Source organism: Gymnoscopelus microlampas (genome assembly GCF_963454915.1).
Source record: "Gymnoscopelus microlampas genome assembly, chromosome: 18".
NCBI lineage: Eukaryota > Metazoa > Chordata > Actinopteri > Myctophiformes > Myctophidae > Gymnoscopelus > Gymnoscopelus microlampas.
The window spans coordinates 36,305,270-36,322,208 of NC_139955.1; positions in this window are offsets into that span (position 1 = coordinate 36,305,270).

Genomic DNA, 16,939 nt, shown 5'->3' on the forward strand with positions numbered 1-16,939 from the left:
GTGACATTGCAAAACTGTGCAAGGCCATTTGTACTGTGCAGCCATGCTACAATGAGCCAAACTGATTTTTATTGAGCAAAGACAATTTTACAGGAGGCTTTTCTGTTGTTGTTTGAAAGCTTGTATTCTTAACACTTGGTCACAGTCTCCAATGGGCTATTTTTAACAAGACAGCATGTAAACGGAGTGATTTTGAGGTCTGTCTGTCTGTCCTTGAGTTCTCCTTCGATAGGCCGACTTATAGTGTGCAGTATTCACGCATATACACATGCCAGTTATTGACAGAGCAAATCACAAGGGTGTCACCAAAAAAGACAGGGTTATCATGCTACAGATTATCTGATAGGCTGACACAGATTATCTGATAGGCTGACTACAGCACATACTGGGCTTTAACCATTCAAGGTCACATCAGTACCCCCCCTACCCCCCCACCCCCCTTTTCCTTAACCCCAAAGCATTAAAGAAACAATTTGCTGCTGATCAGGGGAACCTTGCAGTGTTATTATCTTGTTAAGGCCAGTTAAGAGGCCATGTCTCTGAGGGCTGAGCCGCCCCCATCAGTAAAGCCTCCCTGTGGTCTACCATGCGACTATGCAAGCATTAACGAGCAGGACATGCATACACGTCAACACACACACACACACACACACACACACACACACACACACACACACACACACACACACACACACACACACACACACACACACACACACACACACACACACACACACACACACACACACACACACACACACACATATAATGCACACGTGTTTCACACATGCACACACAGACAGCAACAGGAGTCACTTCGCTGCCCTCAGGGTATTTCCTTAATCTGTCAAGTGTCAAATTAATCTCTTTTATTTTCCTGCTCGCAGGGTTCGATGCACGTTTTTGTCCAAGCCCACTGAAGTTTACAATATTTAGGGTGCTCTCCTAACAAATTTAGGGAATGTAGTTGTTGGCGCAGGATGGGCGGTGAATGTCACAGTTCTACTCTAAGTTATTCAACTTTTCATTTTTCACAAAGATCTTAAGTGACTTGAGAGGCGGAAATAATGGAACTACATGGGTAGCTTCACACTGAAAAAAGAAAAAAACTAAAACAATGCACCATCCATAAAAGAAACAAGCAAAACAATTCATAACAAAGCAAACAATTCCTCCCCTTCCTCCTGGGTATTTGTAAGAGGCAGACATTCCAAAACAACAAATCATACTACAATGATCCTGAATACAGCAGCCGTGTTATTACTGGATTTCAAATCCAACTTAAAATAGCCAAGAGACAACACATAAAAAGACTGCAGCAGGAGCCGAGGACAAAGCTATTCAAACCCAAGACAATGATGGTGTGACACACAGTGACCTATAATTGTCAACAGTGTGGAGCTGAGGGGCAGTGATTGGCTGTCTCGTGGGGGCCGGTGGCCTAGAGAGGATGCGAATCATCATGCAATTGCACAGAAACAGCAAATCACTGTCAGATGGCCAGTGGCTCGCTACTCAAAACCCAAAAGCTATTTTACCATCCGCATCAGACGGTTTTACAGAACACAATGAAATAGAGAAAAAAGGAGGGAAAAAAATATGATCAGGTTGGAAGAAATAGCCGAAGAAGCCTGAGGCTCGTGCCAGAAAAAAACTAATCTCAGAAGAACACGTCCCTGAAAAGCGAGACGGCAGCGAAGGAAGAGAGATGGGATTCTTATCTCATGATAGTACTCTTCAATGAGGATAACGCCGCGCTGAAGTCTCCTGAGTGCATTAGGTTACTTGGGGAGTGATAGTACAAGGGGAATCTTGGCTCGCTAGCATCATTTATCCAATAAGACAGAAACAGGTTGCCTCTGTGGATACTACATCTCTCATGAACACATTAACGGTGGAGATAAAGACACCAGTGAGCGAAGGAGCATTTGGGCTTTTTCCAGGCAGCCCTAATCTGCCAACATGGATTATATGAACCCTCATTTAAACTGTAATAGCAGATTTCCTTAAATCACTGCCAAAGCTCTGCACTTTAACAAGCTTTTGAAGATGCTCGGGAACGCCGTTCCAATTAGCCTGTCAGGCCATTTCTTAACGTCTTAATGCAGGTCAGCTCTAGCCACAGACCGCACAGTTGCACTGAGAAAGAAATGCAGCGAAAGAGAGAGACAAGACAGATCAATGAGTCCTGCACAATCTGCACCGTGCTGATCTCAGTACATAGACCCACTGTTAATACAAACAGAGAAACCTTTAAATACATTTGGAGAAAAAAAGCGTTGCTATTTTCTATTTAAAATCATCTTTACTTATTTGTAGCCATAGATCTGTCTTTCTTGAGCATTCTTTCTGTCGGTATTTGTAAGTTAATGTTACCTGTTATATTTGAGTGCAATGTTCCACATTTCTTTATTCTGGTAGGCCTCTGATACAATTGCACACAGTTAAGTTTTGTTTTTTGACACTTGCTTTGGCAATGTAAACTATGGCAATATAGCCCCTTTGAAATGAATTGAGTGAGAGAGAGAAAGAGAAGTGTGTGTGTGTGTGTGTGTGTGTGTGTGTGTGTGTGTGTGTGTGTGTGTGTGTGTGTGTGTGTGTGTGTGTGTGTGTGTGTGTGTGTGTGTGTGTGTGTGTGTGTGTGTGTGTGTGTAATAAACCCAGCTCCCCTTATCTGTCCACACAGCCAGCTGAGTGCCACACAGACACATCACTCTCAGGCACTACACAGCCAACTGAGCCAAGCTTCTCTGGCACCCCCCTCCTCTCTCTACACCTCCGTGTGAAAATCCAACAGCAGTCACAAGTGTGTTCTTAAACCTAATCTATACTCTTGTCGCACAACGGTGTCGCTTTAATCGGCCTGCTGTCTGAGTGGTCAGAGTCATTGATTGCTTCCCAAAAAGCAGGCGGGCAGTTTTCTTTAGACAGTTCCCAAAACCTGCACAGAAACACACATTATAGACACACAAGAGTGCAAACAGGAGCCATATGCAAATATAAAAGAATTGTCCTTGCCCCCACATTCCCACTGGAGCAAATCTGCATTTTCCCATTCCTCCTTCAAGACGTTAATTGATTAAAAATTCAGCATATGGTAATAACACACACGTACGTGTGTGTGTGTGTGTGTGTGTGTGTGTGTGTGTGTGTGTGTGTGTGTGTGTGTGTGTGTGTGTGTGTGTGTGTGTGTGTGTGTGTGTGTGTGTGTGTGTGTGTGTGTGTGTGTGTGTGTGTGTGTGTGTGTGTGTGTGTGTGTGTGGCTCACAGGCAATAGATGGAGTTTGAGTACCTGCAGTGAATCAAAGTGGTGTCTTATCAGCTAATTATCTCTGCTGAATTGTTTATCAAACACACATACTTTCCTCTCCTCCTCTTGTGTGTGTGTGTGTGTGTGTGTGTGTGTGTGTGTGTGTGTGTGTGTGTGTGTGTGTGTGTGTGTGTGTGTGTGTGTGTGTGTGTGTGTGTGTGTATGTGTGCATGCGTGCGTGCATGTGTGTGTAAGTGCATGTGCGTGCGTGCGTGCATGTATGAGCGTGTTAGAGAGGGACATCTCTAACATTCCAAATGCAGGGCTAGTAAACACAGACATCAGGGCTACTGGCTTTAGGTGCCACGGGTGGATTACTGGAGACAAGGTAGGAGATCTACTAGGGGTATACTGTATACATGCTGTAGAATACAGTTATGACAAGTTATCATTACTAAAGGATCAGTGCCTGTGATTTATTTCCTTGAAATGACAAAATAAATGATGTTACTTATCTGTTTGATGCTGTTTTCTAATGATACTTTAACCACATAAGCACTGATTTTTCTACATTTTTATAAAATAGCTGAACATTTTTGAAAAAAGCTTTAAATATTTCCCTATAATGACAAAACAAAACAGATGCCAGGATTAATGTGGTTAAATTCATAGTTTAAGCAATAAGCCCCGAAATGCTGTGGTTTACAGTGATTTTAGAACAGCTAAGTTGTTAGACATGAGCAAAGTAAAACACCCGCAGGTGTTCTACAATCACTGTAAACCACAGCCTTGCAGTTACCAAATATGGTAAATCATAGACATAGCCAAATTAAAAAACCCAAATGTTGCAAGCAAACTTAAAAACTAGCCATTTTAAATGTGAAATCAAACAATATTGAGCAATTGAAAGGCCCATTTCTGACCTAAAATGTTATCAGAAACTGTTCTTCTATGTCAAAATTCAAAACAAAATCCAAATTGAAACAATCTGTTTGGCACAGTAATACTGATGTAATGCGGTTACAGGTGTTTATGGAGAATTGTGCAATGGCTTCGGATGCGGCTCAGCCAGTCAATCAAGCACTGTAAATATCCGATTTGTAAAGGAATATTCAATGTGACAAATAAAAATGTGAGGCAGCTGGATTTAAATGAGTTTGCAAGCAACTACAGCTGTGGTCAGGGGTGCTATGGAGTGCGGAATGATTAGAAGCAGCCAGAATGTATACCCAGATTTCCTGGAGAATGATCTACCCACTTAGAGGTAAACAACAACGTGGAGCACCTAGGCCACGGCACGGGCATGCGGTTGGACAGCACGGCAGAGCAAACGCTCGATACAGTCACAGGTCAGACAAACAGAGTGGGGACGATATTCAGTGTACAAACATGCCAATAAGGATAATACAGTACTTTGGCTGGTTTAAATCTCGAAAAATGGAGTGTGCTGGGTGATCATCACCATAAAAAATAGAGAGACGGGGCATCAACACACAAGAATCAACCACAGTGCTATGTCTTAGAATTTGAAATGATAATCTTCCCATCTATCTGCGCGATATGATAATAATTCTGTTCTATTATATGATGTAGCGATATAGGTAGGGTCTCTTCATAAAACAATTATTATTACACCTGTTTAAATGTGATAAAATCCAGAGAAATTAAACTCAGTGGGAGTGTGGTGAGAATATTCACAAGACTTTGACCATTTAAAAAGCCAGCCCTCGTCCTCGTACCGCAGGAGGGCTGGCCCACATGAGGGCTGTCTCTTCAACAGCTACTCCAGTCGTGTAAACATGACCTCTGGTAGACTAACAACAGCCTGAAAAATTGTAAATGTAATCTCGTACCAGAGGGACGCACTGTAAAACCAGGCCAGACACATTCAAAATCCCCAAGCATGTGTGCCTCAAACACAGGGCTTAGCAAAGATAGACAGGAAAAAAAATTCAGTGGCACATTTTGAACTTTGGTTTGAAGATAAATCACGGCAGATGGCTCAATGGGCTGAGGTGCATACCATGTGCACATAGTATGTTGTCACACACTCGGGTTCAAATCCAGCTCATGACCTTTGCTGCATGTCATCGCTTCTTTCTCTGTCGTATCTCCTCCTGTCCAAGTATTTACTATGTAATAAAGTAGAATGGTTTAAAAATATTTTTTGCTGTTAAGTCGTATTCTCACATTGCTGTTATGCCCTTTTTCATTCTAAACCACATACTGTATATTAGGAATGGAATTTGGTTTTCTATGCGTGCTTAGTGTCCTAATCTCATTTACAATGAATCTCTCTGTGGTCATACAATAGCTAATAGGAATTCAGACAACAGTGCAGGGACCCAAGCCACTTGCACCATTCCACTGACCTTGTGCCAACAAAATTCAAAAGTCAACAAGACTAACAAACCAAACAAACCAATGGCTCTTTGAATTTGACACAGTCAGTCACCATCTCCCAAAGAACAATATACTGTAGCTTTATGCCTGTCCGGGATATCTCACATTATTACCCCATTAGCTACACTTCATTTACAGTTTGGCAAACACAGGAAAGCTCCAGTTGACCGGGGTTGAGACTTTGACTTAAGATTAAGATCAAGTACTTATTCACGGTGGCTGGCTGCGGCTGTAAAGTATTCATAATGGAATTATAAGCAGTCTTAATCATGTATTTTTATCTCCCAAAACTGACAATGGCTCTATTTTGATTATACCACTCACTGAATTTTATGTGGAACTAAATTTTATTGGTAATGAAAGATGTATTGTTTATGTGTTTGCTGAGGGTAGTCTGTAGTATATTATAATATAATAGTGTTTCTTTTTCCCCTGAATCATGTTTAAAGTTTAAATGTGACCACAACAGGACTGAATGAATTGAATGTTTTGGGTTTCTGTCAACACCAAGCCAATTACTCTTCCATGCAATGGAAAAACACAGTGGGAATGTGAAACATGTTCAGAAGTGTGGAAGGTCTATTCATGCCATGTAACAACAGACCACAGAGACAACTACAGAGTTCCAAGATGAGTGAGAGTGAAACACAAGATAGGGGCAGGAATATTAAACACAGCATAATGCCATATTGTGTCCTTAAGGTTACACAAGCCTGGCATTACAGTTCCCTGGCAGAGAGGAAAAGTACCCTGTTCTCTCCATTCCAGGTCAGTGGATGAAAAAAAAGAAGAAGAAGAGCAAGAGAAAGGGATGTAAATTACTGTGCAATCAGTACAATTCCCTGCGTTCTACTACCACAAGATTTCTCTCCGTTCAAAGTCACACATGTGTCACAATGTGCATAGATAGAACATGGGTGACCAAGGCTGTCACATACAGTCTCATCGGCTCACTAAGCGAAAGTGGATGTGCACACAAGCTGGGTCTTTTCCTATGTATAATAAATTGTACGCTTGTGTACTGTACATTCCACCCAGATCTTTCCTCAAATGGGCAGTCAGATGTTTATGCAGTTGCCATGGCAAGGGATGTCCTTTATTGAGGGAGCGACAGAGGTGTCACATGATCCACATCACCCTCTGTCAGCCTGCTCAAATACCATCTTTGCTCATAAAGGTAATGACTTTAACTCAGACTATATACAAAGATTAAACAAAAGAAATTCAATACACACTTACTAAATCCCTCACTGTTGCTATTACTGCTGCATTGTATGATATTTTTGATGTCACAAGGCCTGTCTGACATTGGGTGCGTTCGTAAATACGCACAGGGTGCTGGAGTGCTCTCTTGTCCTACGTTAATTCAGAGTGGTCTGTGCCATGAGTGCTATGCTCTCGGAAACCGACCACTCCGACTGAAAAGCCGGGTTGTCCCAAGTGTCTGAACAATGGAGGAGGAATTAATTGCAAAAAGCGATGGTAATAATCATGTTCATACATAGAATTGAATGGATTTTAAAAGTTGAAAATGACAACATTACGTTAGTTAATGAGTCTCTACTCTGATCATTTGTAATTTAACGGATATCAAAGCATTCTATGACGTCAAAACCAGAACAGAGCAGATTCCCAGAGCGTATATCGGAACGCATCCAATAATATGTATGAGGGTTTCATTGAGACATAAAGCTACAAGCCCATATATATATGAATGCTCCAGCCAACCATGTCATCTTCCCCCTACCCTCCTCTCTAATAACATGTTGTGAAAATCAGTTCCATCTCTAACTGATTAAAGTTACAATCTTGCATGCTTACAGTCACCTCTGCACGAGTATAAAGTACTATTACCGTTAAAAAATAAGCAAATGAAAACGGTTGCTTATCAGGCAATACCAGAAGTTTTGCTGCCAAGGAGGGCATGTGAAGACGGTCTCTCACATTGCCATTCCAGTAAGTAACGCATTTTTTTTGTTGGAAACATTCTGGCACTGTAGTGAAAACAGAGCTAGATCATCCTAAAGAGAAGGATTTTGGGCTCCTCTCTCTGAGCTTCTTCCAGAGCTGTTGAATCTTGATACCTCCCTCACACTTTAAAATTCCCTCACCCCTCCCATGTTGGGAGTGTAGGTGGCCGGTAGAAGCAAAGTTGAATTCGGTTTGGCCGTTGTCTGATTGTTTTGACACACAGCTGTGTAATTCCCCTAGTTTTATTGTTAAGGTCCGCAAATCACAGAAAAAAGGTTTTAACTTAGAACACTAGTCCAGTCCACAAGGTTACTGTAATGGTCATTCAATACAAAATTCCACAAATCCACCAATCCAAAATCAAACAAAAGGTGTCTCTACTGGGTCAAAGATCTCATCAGAAAATAGGTCTAACATTTCTTTTTAGTAAGTAGAGGAACTCACCAGTAGCCGACAGTTAGTTGGTGTGTCCTCAACCAAGCACATCACAGGCCCATGGTGCACATACTGTGAAAGCAGGCTGCAAGTGAAAAAGGGTAAGGATAAGGATAAAGGATAAAGGGTCTGTGATATAGCCTCACAATAAAGCCTTTCAAAAACACTACCAAAATCATTTTCTTAAAAATATACATTACACCATGCAATACAATTAACAATGGCAAAGGATTCTAACGATGACAGTGCAGTAGCCTACTTTTGATTGATTGAATAATGTATTAACAGTTTGTACAGTGGGGTTTACAAAGATTGTAAACACAAAAGTGTTTCCATTGTGGTCCTGTGTATTCAATTCAACACTTTATATAGCCTGTATGAAGAAAAATATACTACTACTACTATTGATTGGATAATAATCATCATCATCATCATCATAATCATAATAATAACAACAACAACATTAAAAAGAAAACTCCACCTAACCTTCAAGAACTTGAATGTGTCTGCATTATCTGTGCTTCTGGCATGTCCACTCTTGCCAGCCTGGTGTACAAATATTCACAAATGATGTATTTTCTGGCAGATGCTGAATCAAAAGCCTGGTGGGCAAACAATCGGACATGAGAATATCTTTGAGCATATATCCTACTATAGTAGTTTTATTTTAAAGATAGGCCCATCTGCAGTGGTGGAAAAAGTACAAAATGTTTTAATTAAGTAAAAGTATCAATACTGCCATACAGAAACACTGCACAACAAAAGTCCAGTAATCAAAATCCACTTCAGTAAAAGTACAAAAGCATTGGTATCAAAATATACTTTAGTACAAAAGTATAAGTACTCATTATGCAGAATGTCCCATTTCACATGTTTCCAAATGTATAAAATGTATAAAGAATCTTTTGAAAATAGCCAATCTACAAGCTCACAATTTTCAAATGGTCAAAAAGTAAAAGTACTGCAAATTGGAAATACTCCAGTTAAGTAAAAAAATACCTAAAACATGTACTTATAAGTACAGTACTTAAGTACATTTATTTAGTTACTTTACACCACTGCCTATCTGCTATCTAATGTAACTCATGTTGTAGTCTTGTGTCCTTTTATGGAGTCAAGAAGACGACGAAGTCATAATAATTGAGCAGAAGAGCTGACGTCAAGTGGTTAGCAAACTGTCCCTCCACCGACACACTAGTCTTTTTAAATAGCTTTAACTGAGGCCTACGTTATGCTAATTGATATAGGCTATAATGTAACGCGACAAAATTCTTATTATCAATTTAGCAATTGTATTATTTACCTGGATGAAAGTTCACCCTGCCCTCACACTGCAATGTTACTGTGTTCACTCTCTGCTCCATCAGTGAACCACGGCCAGCTGTGTGATGTCATGTGACAGGCTGTTGCCCTATGACCTGAGACTTATAGTTGTATAATGATATAAGGGCGGTTTAATTTGGTCTTAATAACAATACGAGCAGCAACAACAGTAATAATAATGATAATAGTAATTATTATTATTAGTTTTATAATAATGAAGATGATAATTATTATGATGTTATTATCATTAGTTGTATAATAATAATAATTATTATTATTATTATGTTGTTGTTGTTGTAGTATTTATTTGGTCCACAGGGGCCTCTCAACCTAATGGTATATTACCCACCTCTACATACTGTTGCAAACATAAACTGTATAATGTAACTATGAGCTGTACTCATAAACAATGGCTATTATTATTGGATGACTGCCTGCTTGCCTGCCTGACCATTTGCCTTTTGATGTAATGTCTGCGCTGTGGGAAAAACCCAAGTGAACTGATAATCCAAAGAATCTCTTACAACACAGTAGATCCTAAACAAACTGTGACAGATCCAAAAACTCTTCCAGTGTTAAAATATGTCAAGATGGCTGAGTAAACTATATATTTTAAATATAGTTCCTTGCTAGTTTTGAAATTTGGTTTCCAAATATTTTGTCACACATAGGTCCAAGCCTGGATTTTCTTTGTCCTTTCATGGAAAAAAGCAGCAAGTAAACCCAGGTAAGATTGTGAAGTCATGCACACACTTCCTGCACCCCACACCAAATTATTTGGTCATGGACATTGGACTCAATTTAGGATTAAAAATTCTTCTGGTCATTCTTCTTGACTCAATCTCGACCCTCCTAATCTTAGTCTTGACTCAATCTTGCGCGCACACACACACCCCCACAGTCTTGGTCTTGACTCAGCCTCGACCCCACTCGCCTCAATCTTAACTCGATCTCGCCTGCCCCCAGTCTTGTTCTTGAATTTGTTTCGCTTTAGGTGGTCTCCAATAAATCTCCAATAAACACACAACATGCTGTATATGCTCACATGCTGACATCAAGTCAGTTTCTCTATGTTCTCCCCTAAAAAATAACACAGGGATTACAAAACTCAAATAAATCCAGGCAGAATTTATTTTTGAATACACTGCCATGCCTCCCAGGATCAAATTGTGGTTTATTTTTAGCTGCTGTATTCTCTAATAGATAAATATTCCCACAATGTCCCACCGTAACATATATATGAATGAAATATTTTAGGTCTTGCGTATTGTTTGCTTGTTGATGATTTCTGTGCGCAAGTATTGTATTTCCTCAGAGGTTGAGTAAACATACAGTAATATAAACCACAAATATGTGCTTCACATAGAAGTAAGCATAAATATATAAACTTGAACCATGCATGTGGAAGGAAGCGAAGATTTCTAAATTGAGTGCCTGGGATACATCCTTATAATCCACAAGGACCTTTTGGTGGCCGTGTTGAATGAGGATACAGTATGTCATGTAATTGGTCTAATTTTCAATTAACAGGGTTATTGTTCCCTGCTTCAGATCAATCAGAGAGCACATATGGCACGGTTTTGTGTATGTGCAGGGTATTTTGATTGCTGCTAATAAAATGGGATTGTAAGTCTACCATGCACACGTAATTTCCTATAAAAGTTCCAATGCATCCATCTTTATCACTCATTCCATGGTACAACAACTCATCACATGAAAACAATTAAAAACATTTTTAAAACAACTCGTTTGTATCGCGCTGAAGGCACTTGGCAAGAGTGAAAGGAAACATGCACCTTTGGCATGTCATGTTTTGTGTAGGGCACATCAACTCTGGGCCTTCAACTCCCTGAAATGTGCTCCTTATTTGAGGTGCACGCTCTGCGTCTCTCCCTGGCCCCTTCTCCTCCAAACATTTGTCTTCATCTTCAGGAGGGCTGCTGGCTCTGGAGCTGCTGCCAGTTCCATACTGCATGCTTGATGATTAAATGCATTTTGATTTGCTGGGCCGTGTTGTAAACTTCCTGTGTGGTTGCAGCGTCAGGCCCATGTTCTACACATCGCTGCTCCCCAAAGGCCTTGTGTGAACACCATTATTATCAGGGCAAATTAGCCTGGTTAACCCAGCCCTGGTCCAGCTCACTCTTTCTTAACCCCTCATTTTTCACTTTGTCTGAACTGGTAGACCACAGCATTATGGAAGGTGAGCCGCCCCCTCCCCCTCCATCCACCCCCTGTCCCGGCAGATCCTAACCCATGTGAATATTAAACAGCACCGACTGCAGGAATGCCTCAGCCAAATTGGTAGCAGATGTTGTTGAGGGGGGGGGGGCTGTTTTTTTTTTGGGGGGGTGGGGGGGTGTTTTGTCTGCAAACGGACCTGTAAAAGATCGCAAGCTTGACAAGTCCGCTGGTGAGCCTTCAAGAAGTGAAGTCTCAAAGGCAAGCTATGGCCCTGTTTAGTAGCTTTACTGAGTCTCGCTGGTGGCTGGACATTCAACTGGCCATTCAATGGTCAGTTATGAAGAGTCTCAGGAGACAAGCTGAAGAAAGTGTCTAGTTAAAGATGAAATACGACAAAGATGAAGTCCTTGAGAGCGTTTGAGCGTTTGAGCACAGAGCACCCCCCACACACGCACACACGCACGCACGCACGCACGCACGCACGCACGCACGCACGCACGCACGCACGCACGCACGCACGCACGCACGCACGCACGCACGCACGCACACACACACACACACACACACACACACACACACACACACACACACACACACACACACACACACACACACACTATTGTAAGCAATGGAGTACAGAATTCCTAGATTGATTGGTGGATAACCTTCTTACTGCCACAAAGTAATGTGAATTTGCTCCATATGTGGAAGTTCTTTACTCAGCCCTCAAAGGATTTATCCAGATAATCAAAGACATCATGTCATATTTTTCCACCCAATTTGGTCTTTACAGCCTGGAAGTCATACATCCTTTTACAAGGCAGTGAATGCAGGATTAGATTTGGATGAATTGCATGTAAAATATAATTACAGAAATACATGGGATTCAACAATAGAATATTGAAGTTACCTGCTGGTCCTGTCAGTGCTGACAGGAAGCAGGCCTAGGTGTCTGGGTGTCTGGGACAAGATGAATGACTAGCGCTCGAAGAAAATGATTTCGTAGTTTGTTCCAAATTCGAACCCCGCCATAGCTGGAGGCTATGACTGCCTACATAAACTGTGACACATGTGATTTCTTACTCCCAGCCCAAATTATGATAGTTTGGACTACTGGTGCTCTGGCTCCAAGTCTTCAGAGGCACAGAAGACAAATTGGTCATGTGCTCAAATAAGTCAGCCAAATGGTGAAAAAAAAAAGGCTCCTTTCAGTTGCACGTGATATTACAAAAGCATAGCTCAATCCCTAAATAAGAATGTTTTAATTCATCCATACATTAGTATTAATTTAAATTCATACAAGTCAAATTGTGTCAAACTGGTTATACTGTAATACATCCTTGCTATAAGTGCCAGTTTGGAGGACATGGTAGTTCAACAGATTAAACCGCAACATTTTAATCATGATATTGTGAGTTCACCTCTCTCTTTCTGCCTCTCTTGTGTGCAATCTAATAGCAAAAACACACAAAAAAAACAATCTCTGAAATTGCATCAGATGGGTAGACCTCGGTAGACACAGCACCTATTCAATGATACGTAATTTGACACGTAACAAGATGATACTTTCCTTACACCAAAACATGGAGTTCAGATATTCACCCTAAGTGCATGGAAGCAGGCCATTTTAATGACAAGGTGCGGCTTAACATGCGAACTAAACACAAAGGGGTGGCCATGACCCATGTAGGCCATCTGCCAGGAGTCCAATACTGCAAATGGCTGGGTCTGTGTAAGCCCTGGACTGACAATAAAGTCACTGTGCTTAAAAAGATGCTAACAACCTTTAATGGGAATGAAAGCCACAGCAACAGAATGCCAATCCTGGCTGTTTTCTTGTGGTCCCTGTAGCCAAGACTTTTATCCGCTTCCATCAATTACCCCGTCTGAAGTTGATTAATTGAACACTTAGGGACAAAAGGGAAACTTTTGTTATGAACTTTGGCCAAGACCAACTCGCTGGGTGCAGAGTTTGGTGAAATCAACAGGAACGGTAAAAAAAAGCCACTATTTCTTTGTCTCTTGATCGTATGAGAAAAGTCAGCATTGAAGTATTTGCCAAGAAATGAAGGTGTGAAATATTTATCTAAATGATGGGGGAAAGAGTTGAAAAGTTGTAGGTTGGTTGGTGGTGTTTGCCACCTGCTGTGGGACATGCATGCGGGGCGCGTGGGGTAAATCTGGGGCCATGGCTGTCAGCAGTCTCTTGGTTATGCATGCCGAGTGTAGATACAAGGGCCAAGAAAAAACACTATGTTGATGACATGATGAGGGCCCTGAGATTTACATGGTCACACTACCACCATCCTCGTACCATGGCATGGTAGGAGTGTGCGAAAGAGCTATTTTTGTGTGCGTGTGTTGCATGTGTTTGTGTGTGAAGATTTGTTTTAGGAACAACAGTGGAACGTCTCATGATATAGATAAATCCAGAGTGTCAATGTAACGCTTAAAGGAGAATTCCTGTCATTTTAAGTGTTATGTTTGATGTGTGTCAAATCACTTACCAACGTAGGAATGAAAATCGCGTAACTCCACAGAGCCCCCTATCGACCCCCACCGTTGTCATTATAGGAGGATATAGGATAGCCCAAATTCGCCTATTTTAACCAATGCAAAGTCTGTTTTTTTGCTTCTAGTACTCATTGTTGAGTCCCATGATAATGTAACAGGCGCTAAAACTCCCGACAAGCTAACGGCTAATAACAGAACGAGCTAATGCTGGTTGCTGGTTTCTCTCCCGACCTGGCAACCTGGGGCTGCCATGCAGAGAGATAAGCAGCCCCAGCGTTAGCTCGTTTGTTATTAGCCGTTAGCTTGTCGGGAGTTTTAGCGCCTGTTACATTATCATGGGACTCAACAATGAGTACTAGAAGCAAAAAAACAGACTTTGCATTGGTTAAAATAGGCGAATTTGGGCTATCCTATATCCTCCTATAATGACAACGGTGGGGGTCGATAGGGGGCTCTGTGGAGTTACGCGATTTTCATTCCTACGTTGGTAAGTGATTTGACACACATCAAACATAACACTTAAAATGACCGGAATTCTCCTTTAAGGGTGCATTGTTACACTCTCAGAGTTAAATTAACATGCCGAATTTTGCCGCACAGGTCCTGTGTTGTGTGTTGCTCCCTCCTCCCCCAGGGTGGAAGCCTGAACATGACCCCTATAAAGAGAGAGGGATGCCCACTTTCCGCTACCCTCAGCCATGGCAGTCCTGCCTCAGGGGAAAGGGGGCCCCATAATTTATTATTTGTTCCCCTCTTGTTAAGGAAATACTTTCTCAATAGCTCACTCGACTTTGTATATTTTTACAATTCTTATTTTCTTCCCTGATTCAACCCCCCTCCACCTTTTCTCTTATTTATTTGCTTTATAAACACCAGCCCAGTCGCTTACTTCCACACCGCCTTGAAGAAACCCTAAAAAATGACTTTTCTCCTCACTGCGGACAGTGTTTATTTGCCTGGGCGATCTGGCAGGGATAAGGGTATTTTGGGGTTACCTGTGTGTAGGTGGAAAGCAAAGTTGTGTCATACAAGCTGACCTGGATACCATTACCTCAGGCCTTAATCAAATTCCTCAGGTGCAAATTGAAGATATGTTGACTGATACCATGAGCTCAGATTTCATAATTCATGGTCCGTGGTTCTGTCACTCCTCACTTGAAGGCATTCCTTCACAACGTGAAGTCAATGGGATGTTATGGACTCAACAGTTGCTCAGTCAGCATGAGCAAATCATTTGTAAATCCTATACTGAAGCATTCAGTCTTCATATACTGTATACTTTAGGCTAAGGGAGCCAGTTCACAGTTATTTCCAATTACTTCTTTGTTTGTTGGTGTTTGCCAGTTCGTATAATGGCTTCTTTTACCCCCTCCTCCACACAACTCATCAAGGCCAAAGGGATGAAAAGGCCAAGGCCCCTTGCTGACCACTGACCCATGACGCAGCTTTGAAACTCTCCTCTCAAATCAAATTGTCCGGCTTGAAGGAGCAGAGGTGCCAGAGTCCTGCCCCAGGCCACTCATTGTCACAGCCTGGATTTTAGGGGTTAAAAGGCATTTCTTTCAGTTGTCTTATGATGGACAGCAAGCGAAAGCAGGGGGGTTTTAGGCGTTTCCACGCTCACGAAAGAAGAATGGTGGAAATACCTTAATCATGAAATAAAATCGGTTGCAATCGGTTGCATCACCAATTCTAGAGCTATACTGTATTCTGATAAGGGCATTACGATGAAGAAAAAGTCACATGTAGAGAAGAGGGGCAGAATGTCAAACATTTTCAAAAATAGTAGCCTACAAGCTTGTAGCGTGGCACGAAGTGACGTGTTGTGAGCTTGTATATCTGCTATTATTGAGACATTTACTGTTATAAACCACTGTTCTAAATCCTAAGAGTTTTCTAAAAAAACTATTATGTAGCTAAAATGACACAAATGCTTTCCGGTTTTAATGGGTTAAAATAGTGGTATGTTCCATATATTTGTGGAGTTTTGAAGACATTCCCCCCACCTTTCCTCATGAGATGGGCCTCAGAGCGACAGAGTAACTAAAAGAGGGAAATACAACTCTTTATGGCAAAAAAAAATGACCCTCTTTCCCAAGAGACGAGCAGAGGAGACAGATATTTTAGTATCAACCGTGAGGCCAAGAGAGAGAGTGACCCCTTGGGGTCAGGGGAACAGAGTGGTTTGTGGATATACATATTTTGACTCCATGCAAGTTGTATAGGATGGAAGGACTGAAGGAGCTTATGTCTCCTAGATCCAGTCTTCTGACGACATGACTGAGTACTGCGGCCCTGAGAAAAACAGACACAGTGGCTTCCTCCCGGGGCTGGCCGTGTTTCACGTCCGGACAATTAAACAAGTCACTGCAGCCGTGCAGCCCCAGCCCTCATCTCCAGACACTGATCTCACTTAATGCAGAGGGTAACTTCTCGAGGGGTTCGCTGGCTGTGGCTAATCTTATCTGATCCGTTATTAGCGGCATTTTTCATCTTTATGGCCGAGCTAACAAGCCTTTGATATCATTAATAGCTGGGAACGTTCACATCGTAGGTTAAGCATGAAGATGAATGAAGGAAGCACCATGGAACATAAATCATCCTCTGTTCTGTGCACGGAAAGGGTAGCCTCTCTGCCACAAGAATCCCAAGTGTTTTATTGCCATCATATACGCTAAACAGTCACAAAAGAAAAACACTCCGAGTTGATATAAGCAGAGGGTTTATTATATTCATTATCTTCCCTGGTAGAGTACTTTATAATAGTCAAGTATAAAATACTCAATGAAAGAATTGTCACATGGTTATTTCAAAACAGGGCAGCAAATTGCCACTTTTCAAAAGTGCCTTTTCAAAAGA